This window comes from Mustela lutreola, chromosome 3 (genome assembly GCF_030435805.1).
Source record: "Mustela lutreola isolate mMusLut2 chromosome 3, mMusLut2.pri, whole genome shotgun sequence".
NCBI lineage: Eukaryota > Metazoa > Chordata > Mammalia > Carnivora > Mustelidae > Mustela > Mustela lutreola.
The window spans coordinates 131,323,370-131,345,355 of record NC_081292.1 but is presented as its reverse complement, the minus strand read 5'-3'; the positions used below and the strand labels follow the sequence as shown (position 1 = coordinate 131,345,355).

Below are 21,986 nucleotides of genomic sequence, written 5' to 3'. Positions count from 1 at the left end.
ATGGCATCATTATCTACATAGAAAATTCATAAGAATTAACAAAACATCTTCTGGAACTGAAAAGCATCACAACAATGTTAAAAAAATACAGAGGGTAATATACAAAGTTGATTGCTTTCTTATATACCAATTATAAAAATATAATTTACATTAGCACCCAAGGAAAGGAAATACTTATGTAGAAATCTAATGAAATTTGTTCAAGATCCATATGAGGAAAACTATAAAACTTTTCTAAATTAAATTTAAAAAACCCTGAATAAATGACAGAAATTTTGTTCATGGAAAGGAAAACTCAATACTATCAAATGCCAGTTCTTCTCATCTTTATCTATAGATTCAGTGAAATACCAACCAAAATCTAGTCCATGCATTCCAAATTTTATCTAGTATATTATTTTGTGCATAATGACAAACTGATTATAAAATTTATATGTAGAGGCAAAAGACCTAGAATAACTAGCATGATGTTGGAGAATAAAAATGTTGGAGGACTGACACTACCCTAACAAGACTCACTATAGAGCTGTAGTAAGCAAGAAAGCATAGTATTAAAAACAGAATAAATATATTTATTAATGGAACAGAATATAGAGTCTAGAAATAGACTCCTATAAATATAATCAATTGATCTTTCACAAAGGAGCAAAAACAATACAATGAAACACAAAGAAATTCTCCTCAACAAATAGTAGTGAGACAACATAAAAAAAATAATAATAATAAACAGTCTAGCAACAGAGCTTACACTCTTCACAAAAATTTACTCAAAATGGATTGTATAACTAGGTATAAAACACAGAATTATAAAACTTCCAGGAGATTACAGGAAAAAAAAAAGATGACCTTCAGTATGGAGACTTTTTTTTTTTTTTTAAGATATAACAACAAAGACATGATCCATGTAAAAATAATTGATAAACTGAACTTCATTAAAATTAAAAACTCCTGCTTTGCAAAATATAATATCAGGAGGATGAGAAGACAAGCTACAGACTGGGAGGAAATATTTGTGAAATATATGATAAAGAACTATGAGGGGGAGGAGTCAAGATGGCGGAGAAGTAGCAGGCCGAGACTACTTCAGCTAGCCGGAGATCAGCTAGAGAGCTTATCTAAAGATTGCAAACACCTGAAAATCCATCGGCAGATCGAAGAGAAGAAGAACAGCAATTCTGGAAACAGAAAATAACCACTTTCTGAAAGGTAGGACCGGCGGAGAAGTGAATCCAAAGCGACGGGAAGATAGACCCCGGGGGGAGGGGCCGGCTCCCGGCAAGCGGCGGAGCAACCGCGCACAAAATCAGGACTTTTAAAAGTCTGTTCCGCTGAGGGACATCGCTCCAGAGGCTACCCGGGGCAAAGCCCACACGGGGTCAGCGTGGCCTCAGGTCCCGCAGGGTCACAGAAGGATCGGGGGTGTCTGAGTGTCGCAGAGCTTGCGGGTATTGGAACGGGAAAGCCAGCTACAGAGACAGAGCCGACAGTAAGCTCGCAGCTCGGGGTGACCTAGAACCGGTCGCAAGCTCGGTGAGCTCGGAGCGCGGCCGGAGGTCAGGCAGACGGGAGTAACTGGGCGCGGTTCTCTGAGCGCGCACTGAGGAGTGCGGCCCTGGGCTCTCGGCTCCTCCAGGCCGGAGACCAGGAGGCCGCCATTTGTATTCCCGTCCTCCGGAACTCTGCAGAAAGCGCTTAGGGAACAAAAGCTCCTGAAAGCAAACCCAAGCAGATTACTCACCCCGGCCCCGGGTAAGGGCGGTGCAATTCCGCCTGGGGCAAAGACACTTGAGAATCACTACAACATGCCCCTCCCCCAGAAGATCAACAAGAAATCCAGCCAAGACCAAGTTCACCTACCAAAGAGTGCGGTTTCAATACCAAGGAGAGCAGCAGAATTCTAGAGGAGGAGAAAGCAAAGCACAGAACTCATGGATTTTGCCCTGTGATTTTTTTTAGTCTTGCGGTTAATTTAATTTTTTTCTTTTTCATTTTTTGTTTTTTTTTCTCGCCTTCGGGTAAAATTTTTTTTTAACTGTTACCTTTTTCTTTTTTAACGATTTTTTACTAGTTTATCTAATACATATATTTTTTCTTTTTTATATTTTTCTGAGGTGTTTTCTTTTTTTAAAATTCTTTTCTTTTTTTTTCTTTCTTTTTTCTTTTTTTTTTCTTTTTTTTCTTTCTTCCTTTTTGAACCTCTTTTTATCCCCTTTCTCCCCCCTCACGATTTGGGATCTCTTCTAATTTGGTTAAAGCATATTTTCCTGGGGTTGTTGCCACCCTTTTAGTATGTTACTTGCCCCCTCATATACTCTTCTCTGGACAAAATGACAAGACGGAAAAATTCAACGCAAAAAAAAGAACAAGAGGCAGTACCGAAGGCTAGGGACCTAATCAATACAGACATTGGTAATATGTCAGATCTAGAATTCAGAATGACAATTCTCAAGGTTCTAGCCGGGCTCGAAAAAGGCATGGAAGATATTAGAGAAACCCTCTCAAGAGATATAAAAGCCCTTTCTGGAGAAATAAAAGAACTAAAATCTAACCAAGTTGAAAACAAAAAAGCTATTAATGAGGTGCAATAAAAAATGGAGGCTCTCACTGCTAGGATAAATGAGGCAGAAGAAAGAATTAGTGATATAGAAGACCAAATGACAGAGAATAAAGAAGCTGAGCAAAAGAGGGACAAACAGCTACTGGACCACGAGGGGAGAATCCGAGAGATAAGTGACACCATAAGATGAAACAACATTAGAATAATTGGGATTCCAGAAGAAGAAGAAAGAGAGAGGGGAGCAGAAGGTATACTAGAGAGAATTATTGGGGAGAATTTCCCCAATATGGCAAAGGGAACGAGCATCAGAATTCAGGAGGTTCAGAGAACGCCCCTCAAAATCAATAAGAATAGGCCCACACCCCGTCACCTAATAGTAAAATTTACAAGTCTCAGTGACAAAGAGAAAATCCTGAAAGCAGCCCGGGAAAAGAAGTCTGTAACATACAATGGTAAAAATATTAGATTGGTAGCTGACTTATCCACAGAGACCTGGCAGGCCAGAAAGAGCTGGCATGATATTTTCAGAGCACTAAATGAGAAAAACCTGCAGCCCAGAATACGATATCCAGCTAGGCTATCATTGAAAATAGAAGGAGAGATTAAAAGCTTTCAGGACAAACAACTGAAAGAATTTGCAAACACCAAACCAGCTCTACAGGAAATCTTGAAAGGGGTCCTCTAAGCAAAGAGAGAGCCTACAAGTGGTAGATCAGAAGGAACAGAGACCATATACAGTAACAGTCACCTTACAGGCAAAACAATGGCACTAAATTCATATCTCTCAATAGTTACCCTGAATGTGAATGGGCTAAATGCCCCTGTCAAAAGACACAGGGTATCAGAATGGATAAAAAACAAAACCCATCTATATGTTGCCTCCAAGAAACTCATTTTAAGCCCGAAGACACCTCCAGATTTAAAGTGAGGGGGTGGAAAAGAATTTACCATGCTAATGGACATCAGAAGAAAGCAGGAGTGGCAATCCTTATATCAGATCAATTAGATTTTAAGCCAAAGACTATAATAAGAGATGAGGAAGGACACTATATCATACTCAAAGGGTGTGTCCAACAAGAAGATTTAACAATTTTAAATATCTATGCCCCCAACGTGGGAGCAGCCAACTATATAAACCAATTAATAACAAAATCAAAGAAACACATCAACAATAATACAATAATAGTAGGGGACTTTAACACTCCCCTCACTGAAATGGACAGATCATCCAAGCAAAAGATCAGCAAGGAAATAAAGGCCTTAAACGACACACTGGACCAGATGGACATCACAGATATATTCAGAACATTTCATCCCAAAGCAACAGAATACACATTCTTCTCTAGTGCACATGGAACATTCTCCAGAATAGATCACATCCTCGGTCCTAAATCAGGACTCAACCGGTATCAAAAGATTGGGATGATTCCCTGCATATTTTCAGACCACAATGCTCTAAAGCTAGAGCTCAACCACAAAAGGAAGTTTGAAAAGAACCAAAATACATGGAGACTAAACAGTATCCTTCTAAAGAATGAATGGGTCAACCGGGAAATTAAAGAAGAATTGAAAAAAATCATGGAAACAAATGATAATGAAAATACAACGGTTCAAAATCTGTGGGACACAACAAAGGCAGTCCTGAGAGGAAAATATATAGCGGTACAAGCCTTTCTCAAGAAACAAGAAAGGTCTCAGGTACACAATCTACCCTACATCTAAAGGAGCTGGAGAAAGAACAAGAAAGAAACCCTAAGCCTAGCAGGAGAAGAGAAATCATAAAGATCAGAGCAGAAATCAATGAAATAGAAACCAAAAAACCAATAGAACAAATCAACGAAAGTAGGAGCTGGTTCTTTGAAGGAATTAATAAAATTGATAAACCCCTCGCCCGACCTATCAAAAAGAAAAGAGAAAGGACCCAAATAAATAAAATCATGAATGAAAGAGGAGAGATCACAACTAACACCAAAGAAATACAAACTATTATAAGAACATACTATGAGCAACTCTACGGCAATAAATTTGACAATCTGGAAGAAATGGATGCATTCCTAGAAACATATAAACTACCACAACTGAACCAGGAAGAAATAGAAAGCCTGAACAGACCCATAACCAGTAAGGAGATTGAAACAGTCATTAAAAATCTCCAAACAAACAAAAGCCCAGGGCCAGACGACTTCCCGGGGGAATTCTACCAAACATTTAAAGAAGAACTAATTCCTATTCTCCTAAAACTGTTCCAAAAAATAGAAATGGAAGGAAAACTTCCAAACTCATTTTATGAAGCCAGCATCACCTTGATCCCAAAACCAGACAAGGATCCCACCAAAAAAGAGAGCTATAGACCGATATCCTTGATGATCACAGATGCGAAAATACTCAACAAAATACTAGCCAATAGGATTCAACAGTACATTAAAAAGATTATTCACCACGACCAAGTGGGATTTATTCCAGGGCTGCAAGGTTGGTTCAACATCCACAAATCAGTCAATGTGATACAACACATCAATAAAAGTAAGAACAAGAACCATATGATACTCTCAATAGATGCTGAAAAAGCATTTGACAAAATACAGCATCCCTTCCTGATCAAAACTCTTCAAAGTGTAGGGATAGAGGGCACATACCTCAATATCATCAAAGCCATCTATGAAAAACCCACCGCAAATATCATTCTCAATGGAGAAAAACTGAAAGCTTTTCCGCTAAGGTCAGGAACACGGCAGGCATGTCCATTATCACCACTGCTATTCAACATCGTACTAGAGGTCCTAGCCTCAGCAATCAGACAACAAAAGGAAATTAAAGGCATCCAAATCGGCAAAGAAGAAGTCAAATTATCACTCTTCACAGATGATATGATACTATATGTGGAAAACCCTAAAGACTCCACTCCAAAACTGCTAGAACTTATACAGGAATTCAGTAAAGTGTCAGGATATAAAATCAATGCACAGAAATCAGTTGCATTTCTCTACACCAACAGCAAGACAGAAGAAAGGGAAATTAAGGAGTCAATCCCATTTACAATTACACCCAAAACCATAAGATACCTAGGAATAAACCTAACCAAAGAGACACAGAATCTATACTCAGAAAACTATAAAGTACTCATGAAAGAAACTGAGGAAGATACAAAGAAATGGAAAAATGTTCCATGCTCCTGGATTGGAAGAATAAATATTGTGAAAATGTCTATGCTACCTAAAGCAATCTACACATTTAATGCAATTCCTATCAAAGTACCATCCATCTTTTTCAAAGAAATGGAACAAATAATTCTAAAATTTATATGGAACCAGAAAAGACCTCGAATAGCTAAAGGGATATTGAAAAAGAAAGCCAACGTTGGTGGCATCACAATCCCGGACTTCAAGCTCTATTACAAAGCTGTCATCATCAAGACAGCATGGTACTGGCACAAAAACAGACCCATAGATCAATGGAACAGAATAGAGAGCCCAGAAATAGACTCTCAACTCTATGGTCAACTAATCTTCGACAAAGCAGGAAAGAATGTCCAATGGAAAAAAGACAGCCTCTTCAATAAATGGTGCTGGGAAAATTGGACAGCCACATGCAGAAAAATGAAATTGGACCATTTCCTTACACCACACACAAAAATAGACTCAAAATGGATGAAGGACCTCAATGTGCGAAAGGAATCCATCAAAATCCTTGAGGAGAACTCAGGCAGCAACCTCTTTGACCTCAGCCGCAGCAACATCTTCCTAGGAACAACGCCAAAGGCAAGGGAAGCAAGGGCAAAAATGAACTATTGGGATTTCATCAAGATCAAAAGCTTTTGCACAGCAAAGGAAACAGTTCACAAAATCAAAAGACAACTGACAGAATGGGAGAAGATATTTGCAAACGACATATCAGATAAAGGACTAGTGTCCAGAATCTATAAAGAACTTAGCAAACTCAACACCCAAAGAACAAATAATCCAATCAAGAAATGGGCAGAGGACATGAGCAGACATTTCTGCAAAGAAGACATCCAGATGGCCAACAGACACATGAAAAAGTGCTCCATATCACTCGGCATCAGGGAAATACAAATCAAAACCACAATGCGATATCACCTCACACCAGTCAGAATGGCTAAAATCAACAAGTCAGGAAATGACAGATGCTGGCAAGGATGCGGAGAAAGGGGAACCCTCCTACACTGTTGGTGGGAATGCAAGCTGGTGCAAGCACTCTGGAAAACAGCATGGAGGTTCCTCAAAATGTTGAAAATAGAACTGCCCTATGACCCAGCAATTGCACTATTGGGCATTTACCCTAAATATACAAACGTAGTGATCCAAAGGGGCACGTGTACTCGAATGTTTATAGCAGCAATGTCCACAATAGCCAAACTATGGAAAGAACCTAGATGTCCATCAACAGATGAATGGATCAAGAAGATGTGGTATATATACACAATGGAATACTATGAAGCCATCAAAAGAAATGAAATCTTGCCATTTGCGACAACATGGATGGAACTAGAGCGTGTCATGCTTAGCGAAATAAGTCAAGCAGAGAAAGACAACTATCATATGATCTCCCTGATATGAGGAAGTGGTGATGCAACATGGGGGCTTAAGTGGGTACGAGAAGAATAAATGAAAGAAGATGGGATTGGGAGGGAGACAAACCATAAGTGACTCTTAATCTCACAAAACAAACTGAGGGTTGCTGGGGGGAGGGGGTTTGGGAGAAGGGGGTGGTATTATGGATATTGGGGAGGGTGTGTGTTTTGGTGAGTGCTGTGAAGTGTGTAAACCTGGTGATTCACAGACCTGTACCCCTGGGGATAAAAATATATGTTTATAAAAAATAAAAAATTATATTAAAAAAAAAGAACTATTATCCAAAAAACTCAACAATAAGAAAACAAATGATTCATTTTAAAAATGTTCCAAAGACCTTAAGAGATACCTCACCGAAGAAGTTATACAGATGGCAAACAAGCATATTAAATGATAATTCCACATTGTTTGTTATCAGTGAGGTGCAGATTAAAACAACAATGAGGTACCACTATCCACGTATTAGAGTGGCCAAAATCCAGAACACTGAAAGCATCACATGCTGACAAGGATGTGGGGCAATAGGAACTCCCTTTCAATAGGCAAGTTCAATAAGAACTTGCTTGTGGGAATGCAAAATGGTATAGCCACTTTGGAAGATGATGTGGGAGTTTCTTATGAAATTACATATACTCTTGCCATATTATCCAGCTATCATTTTCCTTGGAATTTATCCAAAGGAGTTGAAAACATGTCCACAGAGGAATCTGCATATGCATGTTTATTTATAATTGCTCAAACTTGGACCAAAAAAAAGACATTCTTTAGTAGGGGTTTGAATAAACTGAGGTTCACCCAGACAATGAAATATTTTACACTGAAAAATGAGCAATCAGGCCATGTAAGGACAGAAAGGAAACTTAAATGCATATTACTAAGTGAAAGCTACAATCTGAAAAGGTTACATAGTGTATGATTCTAACTATATAACATTCTGTAAAAGGTAAAAGTACAAGACATCAAAAAAATCAGTGGTTGTAAGAAGTTGGGGGTGAGGCATGAATAGTTGGAGCACAGAGGATTTTTAAGGAAGTGAAAATACTCTGGATGATATCATAATGATGGATACATGTCATTTTACATTTATCCCCAAAAGAAAGTGCAATACCAACAGTGAACCCCAAGGTAAACCGTAGAATTCACGTGATTTTGATGTGTTGAATTAGGTTCAAGAATTTTAACAAATGTACCACTCTACTGAGAGATGTTGATAATGGGGTAGACTATACATGTATGGGGACAGGAGTCACAGGAGAAATCTTTTACCGTCCTTTCAATTTTGCTGTGAACCTAAAACTACTCTAAAAAAAATGAAATCTTTAAAAATAACCTCAATATAAAATCCAAATGAAAACTCTTAAATTCTTAGTATTGAATTGATGTTTTGTTCTTTTCTCCAGAGTCAAAGTCTGTTAATACCTTTGCATGTCAACTTTTGCAGCTTTAAGAATTTTCAACCAGATTTATTTTAATTTATTTTCATTTCTAAAAACTATCAAAAACTATAAAACTAAAAAATTATATAAAACTATAAAAAACTAAAAAGTATAATCATTCTAAATCTTGGTACAAGCCCCCATCTTCTCTATCCTGCAAAATTGCCATGGCCTCCTATCTGATCACCTACTTTCTGCTTTTGGTTCTAGTGTCTATTCTCAATCCACCAGCCACACAGAGTATCAAAGTTAATTATATCATGATATTCCTCTTATCAAAACTCTATAATTATTGCTGCCCATTTAATGTATATTTATATTTTAATCTAAAATACCTATAATTTAAAAGTGTCTTATTCAATTCAAAGACATAATGTATTCCCTTAATTTTTAATAAACCATTTTATAATCTGACTTATCAATATATAAATATTTCACAGATTTAAAAATTTCATTCTTTTGGGGTCACCTTTCATTTCACAAATATCTAGTTTTGGACAATAAATTATGCTGTCACTCTACTCTGGTGAACCTGTAGACTCTTGTTTCTATTTCCATTCTGATCCTATCTCTCACTAAACTTTTTTTTTTTTTTTTTACTCACTCTGTTTTAGCCACATCATTTTTCCATCCTCTGCATAGATAGGAGTATGCACACTTCATTGCTTATGCCATTATTCTTTCCAGCAGCAGGAAAGTCTTTTACCAGCTATCTATATGGCCAATTCCATTTTTCTTCAAGTATTTGTTCAAATTCCAACTTCTCAATGAAGTCTGCCCTGTACTCCCTATTTAAATTGCAACCAAATTCTCCAGTACATTCACCTCTGTAAACCTCACAGGTTTTATTTATTTTGGTAACTCAGTCATTTTATTCCTAGGTGAAACTTGTTTTTTGTTTTTACATAGCAAAATGCATGGAGATTTTCACTATCCATAAACAAAGTTTTAAGGACATTTATTTACATGATACATTTATTTGTATTTATTTATAATTTTGTTGCATACTATTGTATGAAATGAATTTAAAACAATTGATTATCCAACATTACATTGATGAAAACTTGGATATTTTGCTATTTTAATTTTAGAAGCCAGGCTGCAACTAAAATCTTTGTTCATGAATCTTTGTATGTATCTGCATCTGTATAACAGTTATTTAGAAGTGGAATTGTTGAGTTAATACTTATATATTTTTTATATTGATAGCTATCTTCCAAAAAATTCTACACTTACTCATACTTTAACATTGCAAGGTGGGTATTCACTTCTTTTACCCACACCAACATAAGATATTTTAAATCATTTAATTATTCTATTCTTTTGTATTTTTTGTGTGTGAATTGTCTGTTTATATTCTTTGCCCTTATCAGGGCTACCATAAGCCACTGGGCACCTGCAGTGAAGATAGAAGATAAAGTCTTCCTCCAAGTAAGTACAACCCCATGATGTTTGATGAGTACAGTGCAGATTGGAATTCAGTCCCCTTTTCCACCCAGTAAGCACCCTTATACAAAGTACAGCCTAAGCAATCTCTGTGGTGGCCCTTATTTTCTTAAATTTTGGTGTGCTTTAACTCATGTATATGCATATTTATATACATATGTAGTTATATATATGGCAATTGTTTTCTAGTATGTTGTTTTTCTTTTCATGCTGTAAACTTTTTTTTTTCCAAAAGATTTCATTTTTACATAATCTCTGCACCCAGTGTGGGGCTTGAACTCACAACCCCAAGATTAAGAGTTGCATGTTCTACTAACTGAGCCAGGCAGGCAGCCCTCAGGTTAAAATTTTATGTATGAAAATTTGAAAGTGTAAGGCACAAAAATTTTGATACTTTCCTCTCTTATTTCTTCATTAAGTATAAACATATATACATATATATATATTCTTCATAATACCATTAAAATGTACCTTGTAGCCACTAATTTAAAATAACTTCATTATATGTTAAGTGAGGTACCATATGTATGAATCTTTTTTGTGATACTATATTTTTATTTTCTGTACTCTACCAATAATATTATTGTGATTACTTATACTTGTATTATCAGATTTAGAGATCTGAAATCTTTAAGATAATTGTGTCTTTCCATTCATTAGCATGGCATTTCTGTGCGTATTTTTAGAGCTTACATTTTTCCTTAAACTGTCACCACTTCCTTCATACAGATTTTTGCACATATCTTGATAACTTTTTTCCTACGTGCAGTATTTATTTTTGCTATCTATGGACAAAATATTTACTCAAGAGACATGCTATGTCATTCTTTCCTTTTTTTCTTTTGAAGATTCTTAAAAATTTATTTATTTGACAGAGATCACAGGTAGACAGAGAGGCAGGCAGAGAGAGAGAGGAGGAAGCAGGCTCCCTGCTGAGCAGAGAGCTCGATGCGGGGCTCGATCCCAGGACCCTGGGATTATGATCTGAGCTGAAGGCAGAGGCTTTAACCCACTGAGCCACCCAGGCACCCCCATTCTTTCTTTTTTAAAAAGATTTTATTTATTTGTTTGACAGAGATCACAAGTAGGCAAAGAGGCAGGCAGAGAGAGAGAGAAAGGGGGGAAGCAGGCTTCCTGCTGAGCAGAGCCTGATGAGGGGCTTGATCCAAGAACCCTGAGATCCAAAGTTTGAGGCTTTAACCTACTGAGCCACCAGGCACCCTACTATATCATTATTTCTGATGAATGGAGAACTCTCGGTTTTGTATATTGATTGTATAGCATGCTGTCTTTCTTGGCTCCCATATTAATTCCATTACTGTCTTGGTTGATTTTCTTCATCTCTCACATGTTCTGTCAGTCTGAACATCCTGCTTGTTAAAATAACATTTCATATTCAGACTCGACACTCTTTTCTCCTTGGAAAAGCAAATGAAGAGAATTTCCAAGTAGTGATCACTCTATGGACTAAGAGAAGTCCCATATTACTAGCCATCTGAGGTGTCTCCATCATCATGGTGAACACCCAAACCAAAAAAATGACCTGTCCTCAGATGAAGTGTGGAAGTTTGGGGAAAATGTCAATTTTGTATTATTACTTATGCCTTTGCCTACTGCAGCAATGTAGTAGGTCTTTAAAGAAAAACACAAGTGTCTAGAATCTGGTGTTTAGAATGTTCAACTGATCAGCTAATATGAGCTAGATAAGGAAGAGGATTCTGAAAAACCTTTTTACACTGGTTCCTTCTAACTCTGGTGCCAGCTAGAATTCATGTGCTGGGAAAATATCCACACCATTTCTTACACTCTAATATAAAGTACTATAAATCTATTTAATTGAATAAACATACTCTAAAACTATTGAACATGTATCAATTGTAAATGGAAACTGAGAACACCCAGCCTATCTCTGATTTTCCCATTCTTCTATTTTTTTTTACTCCTATTTACTGACAATTCTGTTTCAAATTTTCACTTTATTAACTCAGATGCCTTAGTTTTCCATTGAGTAAGCTGGTCGCCTCTGATATACATAAAGGTAATGTGTTCTGTTTAGCAAGATTTTCCTGTTCATTTTCTCAGATCTGCCCTTTAATAAGATAATGTTTAAAATTATTAAAGCAAATAAAAAGTTATCTTATATTCACTCAAACAGAAACATCTTTCTCTGAAGTTACCTATGCTATATGTTTCATCCTCACGACTTAATTTATTTTATAAATAAAAGTTTGTACCTATTAATCCTCCTTATCTCTTTTGCCTATTTCTTACCCCCTCACCTCTGTAACAACTGGTTTATTCTCTATATTTAGGAGTTTGTTTCTCTCTTGTTTTTCTTATTATTGTTTTATGCTAAGTAAAATAAATCAAATAGAGAAAAACAAATACCTTATAATTTCATTTATATTTGGGATGTTTACCTTAATTCTTCATCTTTTCAACCCAACGTCACTATGTGATAAAATCTTTTTTCTTTAGAGTTTCAGTTTAGTTTTTCATCTTTTCAGCCCAATATTACCATGTGATAAAATCTTTTTTCTTTAGAGTTTCAGTTTAAATTCTTTGTGTGGATATCATATCCCCACATGGCATGTCTTCCATGGGCTATTTGTGTTTAAACTGTGAAAGCATATGTAATTATTTATGGAAAAAAAAAACCCTTTAGTAGCAGACTGGTCGTATTACATGTTTAGGAAAGTATCTGGGGATATTTAAGGTTTGTTTTCAATAACGAGAGAAAAAGAACCTAGTCATTCTCATAATAAACTATTGTTCAACTCAATTAATTGTACTATAATGTACTGGAATAAAGTGGCATATTATGTTCCAGGAGGAATAACAAATTTCATACCCACCTGTAAAACATGGAATTGTAAAATTTGTGATATTTAGTAACATCAAAAACCCTCCTAAGAGTTCCTTTTTTATTAATATTGTGGCACTGCCCTTTCGCATGTGCTCTCCTTTCATGAAACAGGCTCCTCCTCCAATGGCTCTTTCTCAGTTCTCAGAGTCCTCTATGATTTAAGAGCCATCTCTTATAGTCTGTTACACTTTCCTATCATGCACTACTATCACAATCTTTTAATTGCACATTTTATTTATTTACTTCGTTACTCTCTGTCAAAAAAAGAAAAGAAAAGAATACAAAGACTCATGGGCAGAGACTTTCATGTTTCCACAGCTCCTAACAAAATGACAGGAACATATTAACAACGACTAAAATTTAATGAATTGAAGAAAGAAAGAATTTATTTTGCTTCTTAAATATGTATATACCAGTAAGTTATTGAACATGATGTCATAGATCAGACTCTATTTGTTTTTGTTATTCATTGTATGTGATTAGTCCTAAAACAAGAAAGCCATACTCAAAATTATTATTTTTTTTTTTCAGACATGACCAAGTACAAACAGTTTTCAAGTTTGAAATAATTGAATATGTTAAGCTCTTACCCTCTTTCTTAGACAGGAACATTTTTTCCCAATGACAATTCAACTTCTAAAATCACTACTTCTTTAAATGGACAATTTTGTGAGCATCTAAAAGACAAAAAGAAAAAAGGAATCATATAAGAAATATTCCCAACAAGATTTCTTCTTATTAATATCTTTTGTCATACAAACTTAGATTTTCATTCTAATCCATATTCCTGGAGTGTAATAAAACACAAATAATGAACAATGTAAGAAATCTGTTCAAGCATTGTATTGTCTCTGTACGTGGGTAGGGTAACAGTAATTCTGATCTCTGCTCTAACAGATGGACATTGGAGGAAAGAGCATCATGAGATTGAAATCCAAAGAGCTAGTGAAAAGTGCCAGGACTATTCTTAGGAATGTGAACATTTATAAGATTTGTTTAAAAAAAAAAAAAGTTATTTAAAAGTTAAATGGATTTGTGTAACAAATAAAACTCCCTGGTTATTTATCATAATGTAAAAACAGTCTTAGTCCTCATGCTACAAATTGAAAAGCTACTGATAATGGATTATGATCTTTCAATAAAATCTAAGAATAAGAATAAGAATAAGAAAATATTGATATCCAGAGCCACCTGAGTGGCTCAGTGGGATTAGTGTCTGTTTTCAGCTCAGACATGACCAAGTACAAACATCCCTGAGCCCCTCACTGGGCTCCCTGCTCAGCAGAGAGCCTGCTTCTTCCTCTCCCTCTGCCTGTGGCTCTGCCTACTTGTGCTCTCTTTCTCTGTCAAATAAATAAATAAAATCTTAAAAAAAAGAAAATGTTGATATCCAATTTTCAAGTATGCTTGTTTTTGATAGATATATTCCCTAACTTTTTTTCAGAGTAGGTGACCAAATATACAATTGATTATTTATTCTCCTACTGCATAACAAAAGAATTTCTTTCTCCTGTTCGAAATATGTCATCTCTTATATGTGTTCACATTTCATTTTAATAATAGTATAGATAAGGTACCCATTAATGCACACATGTACACACATGTACCCTACATGTATATCTTTTACATTTCTTGTTTTAAAATGGCCTGGAATATTTTACAAACATAAAAATATTTTTCTAGTAGGTAGAAAGCTTAAGCTATTGTTTTGAATATATGGAGCTTGTAGTAGGTCAAATTTGCTAAACTCTTTTATTAGAAGTGTTTCTTGATTGAGGATTAATTCAACTGGCTTTCTGTATAAACAACCATACTATTACAAACAATGAGTTTTAGCTCTTATTTTTATCTGATTTATACTTATTTCTTTTCTTATCTTATTGCATTATATAGGATCTCTAATACAATCTTTACAGTTAGTGTATATCCTTAATTTTTACTTTAATGGTATATGTACACACTGTTAATTTGAATTCTCTCTCTCTTACTTAGAATGCAGATTTATGAAAATTTTTATTTTGAAAAATCTATATCTTTTTAGTGCCTATATTAGTTCCATATTTGAATATTCAAACATGTGTATTGAATGACTAAATAAGTCTGGTGAAGTGTGAACTAAATATTCTTAATGACAAATTTATTTAAGAGGAATGTCTGTGATGTTCTCTGTGTGGAATTAGTTTATCTGGTTTCCTAATCTTAAGGGTTTTCATTAATTGATAATTTTATCCATTCTGCTATGCTTAATTCAGGTTCTTGGTTTTTAAGAAGTCAGAAACACAGATACCAAATCTAAGTGATATAGAGCTGACTTGAAGTATATTTTGCAGTGGTGCTCTTTTCTTCTTTTATCATTAATACAAAGTGATAGAGAAACTGAAAAATTATATCACTATGATGTCACTAATAAAGTTAATGTTGATTTCCCAAAACTTCTTTAGTTTTGAAGGTATAATATAATATAGTAATATAATAAAATGAAGTGCTATTTTTGCATTCTAGGTATCTCTTTAAAAAAAAAAAAAAAAAAAGCTCTGTCTTCATAAGAATGTCATCAATGCTGGGACGCCTGGGTGGCTCAGTTGGTTGAGCAGCTGCCTTCGGCTCGGGTCATGATCCCAGCATCCTGGGATCGAGTCCCACATCGGGCTCCTTGCTCAGCGGGGAGCCTGCTTCTCCCTCTGCCTCTGCCTGCCATTCTGTCTGCCTGTGCTCGCTCTCTCCCCCTCTCTCTCTCTGATAAATAAATAAAATCTTTAAAAAAATAAATAAAAAGAATGTCATCAATCCTCTTCAAAATGACCATAACAATAATCCTCAAAAGGAACATAGGCCAGCATACAGTATGTAGAGTAGGCACCATCTGTGCATTGTATTAGTGCCTCCAGGCAATGAATTTTGGGGGCAATGATAAAAGCTAAGAGAAGCACATGGGTACAGTGACATGGTGACACAATGACATAATGCAGTTTTGATCTTGCATATGAAGAAATTAGTAATTTTCTCCAACCCGGTGCAAACAACAGTGGGGCATCCATTGCCCCTTTTGACAGCTTGCTTTCCCCTCAGAGGCAAAAGATAATTGGGCTCATGGAGCTGTACATCTGTCCATCCTTGCCATTTTACAAACGAAGTTCATAGCCATTAGGCTTATGTTCATAGAATTTGATGTGAAAATATTGGATTGATGTTAAAGAATATATGCAAATTTTTGTAGAGAAAAATAAGCTATAATTTGCGTTTTTGTCAGCTAGAATCAGTTGGATTTTGTTCACAAATATTTATAAAACTTATTCCCTTTGCCAGGCACTATGTTAAGTACTGCAAATAAAAAAATTATATATTTTTGAGTATCAAACATATAAGTGGATGAAGAAGTCTCAGAAGTAGATAATGGTTTCAAGCCTAGGGCAAAATATTACAGATATGCACAAAGAGGTCTGAGAGAGAGTTAAAGAGCTAACCTTACCCTCAAGGGTGAGGGCTCTGAGAATATGGACCTGTATACTCTTGAAGGATACGTAAATGGTAATTAAACAAATATCAGGGAAAGGTAATCCATACATTGTAATTCAAACATTACAAATTACTGGGATGTGAAAATATGGTATGTGCCAAGGAACTACACTCATATCCATTTACTAAAAAATAAAGTACAAGTGTAGAGTAGTAAAGATGAAGCACAGAGGTAAGAAGGGCTTAGATAAGGCAGAAAACTATAGCTTTAGAGAAGCATTAACACTCCTGTCAAATATTTAAGCAAGTATGTGTATCTCACAACCAGATTCATAGTCAGATTCTATGATAGTGCATAGTGGAACATTGGTTTTAAGATGGTCAAGCAGGACACCATTTAGGAGAGGATTTTTTTCCCCCCGTAAAATAAGGCAGTATGGAATGGAATGGAATGCCCTTATTTTGATTCTGCGCCCTGTCCTAATGTGTGGAGGTGGGCTTCTTCAATACCACCCCCAAGCAAGCAATTCTCTAGATGTCAGCTGGATATCCCATAATTCAATTCGATTCTGACACTATCTACCTGGAAATAGCGTAAATTCCATGGATTGAGGGCTCTGTTGCACAAGACAGATATCTTCATCAGATGCCAGTCTCAAACCAAGTTGTTGCCTGTGCTTCTGATCCATTGGCTATAAATCAGAGGTTCCCATGACCCAACGCCCTTGCTTGGGTTGGATTAATTTTTTAGAATGGCTCACAGAACTCACTAGATTACTAATTTATTACAAAAGATATCAAAGGATACAAATCAATAGCCAGAGGAAGAGAGAAAATAGCTGTCTGAATCCCATCTTTAGGGGATTTTATGGATGCTTTATAACACAGGCTCAATTGATTAAGTAATTGGCCATTGATGATTGATTCAATCTGTAGCCCCTCTTTCCTCCCCTGGAGTCAGAGGATGCTACTGAAAATTCCAACCCTCTATTCTGGATTAGCTCCCCATCAACCAGCCCCCCAACCTTAGGGTACTCATTAACACAAAAGTTACCGCCTTAACATAATAGAAGACACCTTTATAGGTCTCTTCACTTAGGAAATTGCAGGTGTTTTAGTAGCTCTGTGTCAGAAATTTGGGAGAAGACCAAATATATGCTTATTATATATCACAATATTATAATCTTAATTTAATAATGTTTAGCAATAAGATCGGTGACAATTTTTGATTTGATATAAATGGTGTAAAAAGGGAACAAATGAAAGATCTTTTATTTAATCACTTCCAGGAATGGCCTTTCTAACCTTGAAAGGGAAAATCTTATATATAAATCTAGAGGTAAGAAAATTCTGAGTAAAAGAGTGTAGAATGTGGAAGGGGTAAGACTTCCAGAATGGCAGAATGAGGAGTTTGATTAATCATAATCTATTTCCCTAAAGCAGTGCTAGGGACTGCATACAGGTGTCAGAACAACCACTTGAAGATTTAATAAATTAAGAAGAACTGTTTATTCAAAAAACCCCACTAACTCTGGGTAAGATTAGGAGTCTATGGCATTTCAGCTAGGGACTGTATTCTACCCCTCCGACATAAAGTACAGGTCTTAAGCATCAGCAGCCTGGCTGTACTCCCAGATAGGCTAATTTTATTTGGAATGTAGTGTGGAAAAATCCATGCCCAGGGCACTGTCAAAAACAATAGAGATTTCTCTGGCAAATAATTAGAGAAGGCTAACATGGGCTAGCTGGAAGTCACCGCACTGGTTGGGGCAAGCATTGCAAAGGCAGACCAACCAGAAATTTAACAGGGAGATCCAGCAGTAGAGAAGCCAGAGGCCTTGCTGAAATCCCACTTATCTCTGGTGGTGTGGAAGATTGTGCAAAGGCATAAGGCTGAGCTTGCTCAGGAAAAATCAGAAATACCCCCAGTGACTGACTCACACCTGGTTGAATACAGAAAGTAAAAAATGGGCCCAAATGTCAAATTCCTTAAATTTAAATAAAAGTAACTATGGAGAAATTGACCATTGACTAAAATGGCCTAACTTTCCCTCAGTTTGACTAAACATAGAGAGTCCCCCTCCTACCACTAGTAGGCTCCTGACCTCTCTCTCACCTTCTCTTGAAGATTGGAGAAAGTTTACTCTTCTTTTGGACAGGCTGATTAACAAACACAGGTAGCCTATGATCCCACCCACTCCAGCCCTCAAAAAATATCTCCTGCTCACAGGGACAAATCTTCCAATTATTTCTATAAATCTAATATGATGTTCTGGCAAATGTCTCCTATTTACTCCTCTAGATTCACCCTCTCTGTCTCATAACTGTTCAATGTGGACTGATTCTTCTGGCTCCTTGTTTCCTGGCTTGTGGTTGATTTCAGTCAGTAAGTAGTAGCCCCAGAATGCGATGGAGGGGAGGGATCAGAGTAAAGTCAGGATATTTAATCCCCTGAATTTCTTCCTGAAATTTTCTTGATTGCCTGTGTCAAGAATGGGTGAGCCTCTTTGGTTTCTGGTAACTCTTTTTTCCTCTAATATCTTCAGTTCTCAAATGTTTTTTTTTTTTTTTTTTTTTTAAAGATTTTATTTATTTATTTGTTTGACAGAGAGAAATCACAAGTAGATGGAGAGGCAGGCAGAGAGAGAGAGAGGGCGAAGCAGGCTCCCTGCTGAGCAGAGAGCCCGATGCGGGACTTGATCCCAGGACCCTGAGATCATGACCTGAGCCAAAGGCAGCAGCTTAACCCACTGAACCACCCAGGCGCCCTTCAGTTCTCAAATGTTAACAACTTGTGCTTCTTATATACCCTCTCCACAATTTTCTAAGTAGTTTCTTTTTTAAAGTTTCCTTGAATTATTCTAATTTGAGAGTACCATCTGTTTCCTATAGAGACAATGACAGATTAAAGTACTGAAAGCAAACTGTGATGAAGAACCTGGGGGCATCTGGCTGGCTCAGTCAGTAGAGCATGCAACTCTTGATCTCAGGGTTGTGAGTTTGAACCTCGTGTCGGTGCAGGTGCAGATTACTTAAAAATAAAATCTTAAAAAAAAAAAAAAAAAAAAACCTGGAGTGAGGCAGGGAGTATAGAGCATGAGGTGGAAGGAAGAGATTGAAGAATAGTCTTATTTTAGCTTTTCAACTTATTTTATAAAATATAAGAATACTAAATCTAGAAATATTTTATTTTAGTTATACTGTATACTGTATACAAGATTGTATACATGTTGTTTGGTCCTATAAAATGAACTCTGTTAGTGTAATTTAATGTATTATAATAAATGAAAGATAAAATGTGATGATTTAAGTAAATATCAAAAGTCATTTAATTAATTTAAGGTTATTAAATAAAATCTTTTCATAAAGTAATAGTAGCATTAAAAGATAGCTTCAATTTTATGACAGTAATAAATTAGGTTTTTTTAAATACTCAACTACAGGTAGTAGACTATTTTTTTCACTGTTTCATAATATTTTTTCCAAGTTTAATATTGTCTAAATATTGACAAAGAGTCAGAAATGAGTCAAACTCATTTTTTTAAGGTGTTTTTTTTTTAAATTTTATTTATTTATTTGACACAGAGAGAGAGCGAGAGAGCAGCAGAGGGAATACAGGCAGGGGGAGTGGGAGAGGGAGAGGCAGGCTTCCCACCAAGCAGGGAGCCCAATGTGGAGCCGGATCCCAGCACCCTGGGATCATGACCTGCGCCAAAGGCAGACACTTAATGACTGAGGCACCCAAGGTCCCTAGACTATGTGTTCTTAACATGATTTATAATCTCTTAAGCAATAACCTAAAAATATTTGGTTAAGTTCTTCCTACTTTTTCTCTTTAAATGTACAAATTTTCAGAAAGTTTTAAAAACAACATATTTTTTGTCAAAATAATTTATTATAAAAAAGGAGTTTATTACCCAAAAGTAAAAGTGAGCACTTAATTTGCCTACATTTTTTCTGTTTATGTTAAGTTAGTCACCATACAGTACATCATTAGTTTTTGATGTAGTGTTTCACAATTCATTGTTTACATATAACACCCAGTGCTTCATGCAACACGTGCCCTCCTTAATACCCATCACTGGGTGAACCCATCCCCTCACTCCCCTCCCCTCTAAAACCCTCAGTTTGTTTCTTGGAGTCCATAGTCTCATGGTCTATCTCCCCCTCTGATTTTCCCCCTTCATTTTTCCCTTCTTTCTCCTAATGTCCTCCATGCTATTCCTTATGTTCCACAAATAAGTGAAACCATATGATAATTGACTTTCTCTGCTTCACTTATTTCACTCAGTATAATCTCCTCCAGTCCCATCCATGTTGATGCAAAAGTTGGGTATTCATCCTTTCTAATGGCTGAGTAATATTCCATTGTGTATATGGATCATACCTTCTTTCCATTCATCTGTTGAGGGTATCTTGGGTCTTTCCACAGTTTGACTATATTGGGCATTGCTGCTATGAGTATTGGGGTGCATGTGGCCCTTCTTTTCACTTTTGCCTACATTGTTAAAATGAATAAATTATAGTTTCCATCCTCCATTAGCTCTCTACTCTTTCTAAGAGAAAGGAAGCACTTATTGTCTTTCTTGCCTTTTACTTAAATTCAGTGGGTTAAAGATCTTTTAATGAGGATTTCAATTCAGAAAAGCTAGATTAAGTTTGACTCATTTGTAAATCTTTCAAGCATATAATTTGTTTTACATGGCTTGATTAGTGTTTTTGCTAGTCATGATTAATTTGGTTATAATCAAGTAATGATATTGAAAAATTGCTTTATTATTTTTTTTAGTTTAACTCTTTGAATGCTCATTTATGCTGTTCTGTTAACCACTCAATTTTTAAACCACAGGCAATTCTTGAATTTTTAATGTCTTCTACTGTACATATATAGACAATAATTACTTCCTTTATCTTCTTTTTTTTTTCATTTTTGAGGCGAAAAATGTATGAATGAATATAAAGTCTTTTTTAATATGCATTATGCTCTGGTGCCTGTGTGGCTCAGTCAGTTAAACATCTGCCTTAGGCTCAGGTCATGATCCCAGGGTCCTAGTATCAAATTCCATGATGGGTTCCCTGCAGACTGGGGCGTCTGTTTCTCTCTCTCTCTCCCCCTCCCCCATTATTCATGCTCTCTCTCTCTCTCTCAAATAAATACAATCTTTTGAAAATAGTATGTATTATCCTTTTATTTTTCACTTACATGTTCATGTAGAATGATATAACTTCTAATAAATCTACTGTATTAAGGCATTTTAAAGATCCTACAGATAACTGTAGCAAATAGTTTGATGCACTGGGCCACATTTCTTCAGTCCATATGATTTAAGCATAGTTTGTATAGTAGACAGACTTTAAAATGGACCAAATAATCCTGTCTTCCAATATTTACACACTGTGTAATTCCTTCTGCCTGAGTGTGAGCTGGATCTAGGGACTCATTTTTATTTTTTATTTTATTTTGCTTTTTATTTTAAGTAGGATCCATGACCAGCATGGAACCCAACACAGGGTGTGACCCCATGACCCTGAGATCAAGACCTTAGCTTAACTGACTGAGCCACCAAGGCATCCCTAGGGACTCACTTTTAAATAGAAAACAACAAAAGTAATAGGATGTCCCTCCTGTGATT

General features: G+C 36.0%; 1 long non-coding RNA gene across 1 annotated transcript in view; it reads left to right on the top strand.

Annotated features, from left to right (window-relative positions):
* The window catches only part of LOC131827003 (uncharacterized), a 41,329-nt gene extending 25,680 nt beyond the window's left edge, over positions 1-15,649 (top strand). The window contains exons 5-6 of the long non-coding RNA XR_009351848.1: positions 9,959-10,016; positions 15,400-15,649. This is a non-coding gene — a long non-coding RNA (uncharacterized LOC131827003). The remainder of the gene's footprint in view (positions 1-9,958; positions 10,017-15,399) is intronic.
* Positions 15,650-21,986: the final 6,337 nt, after the last annotated feature.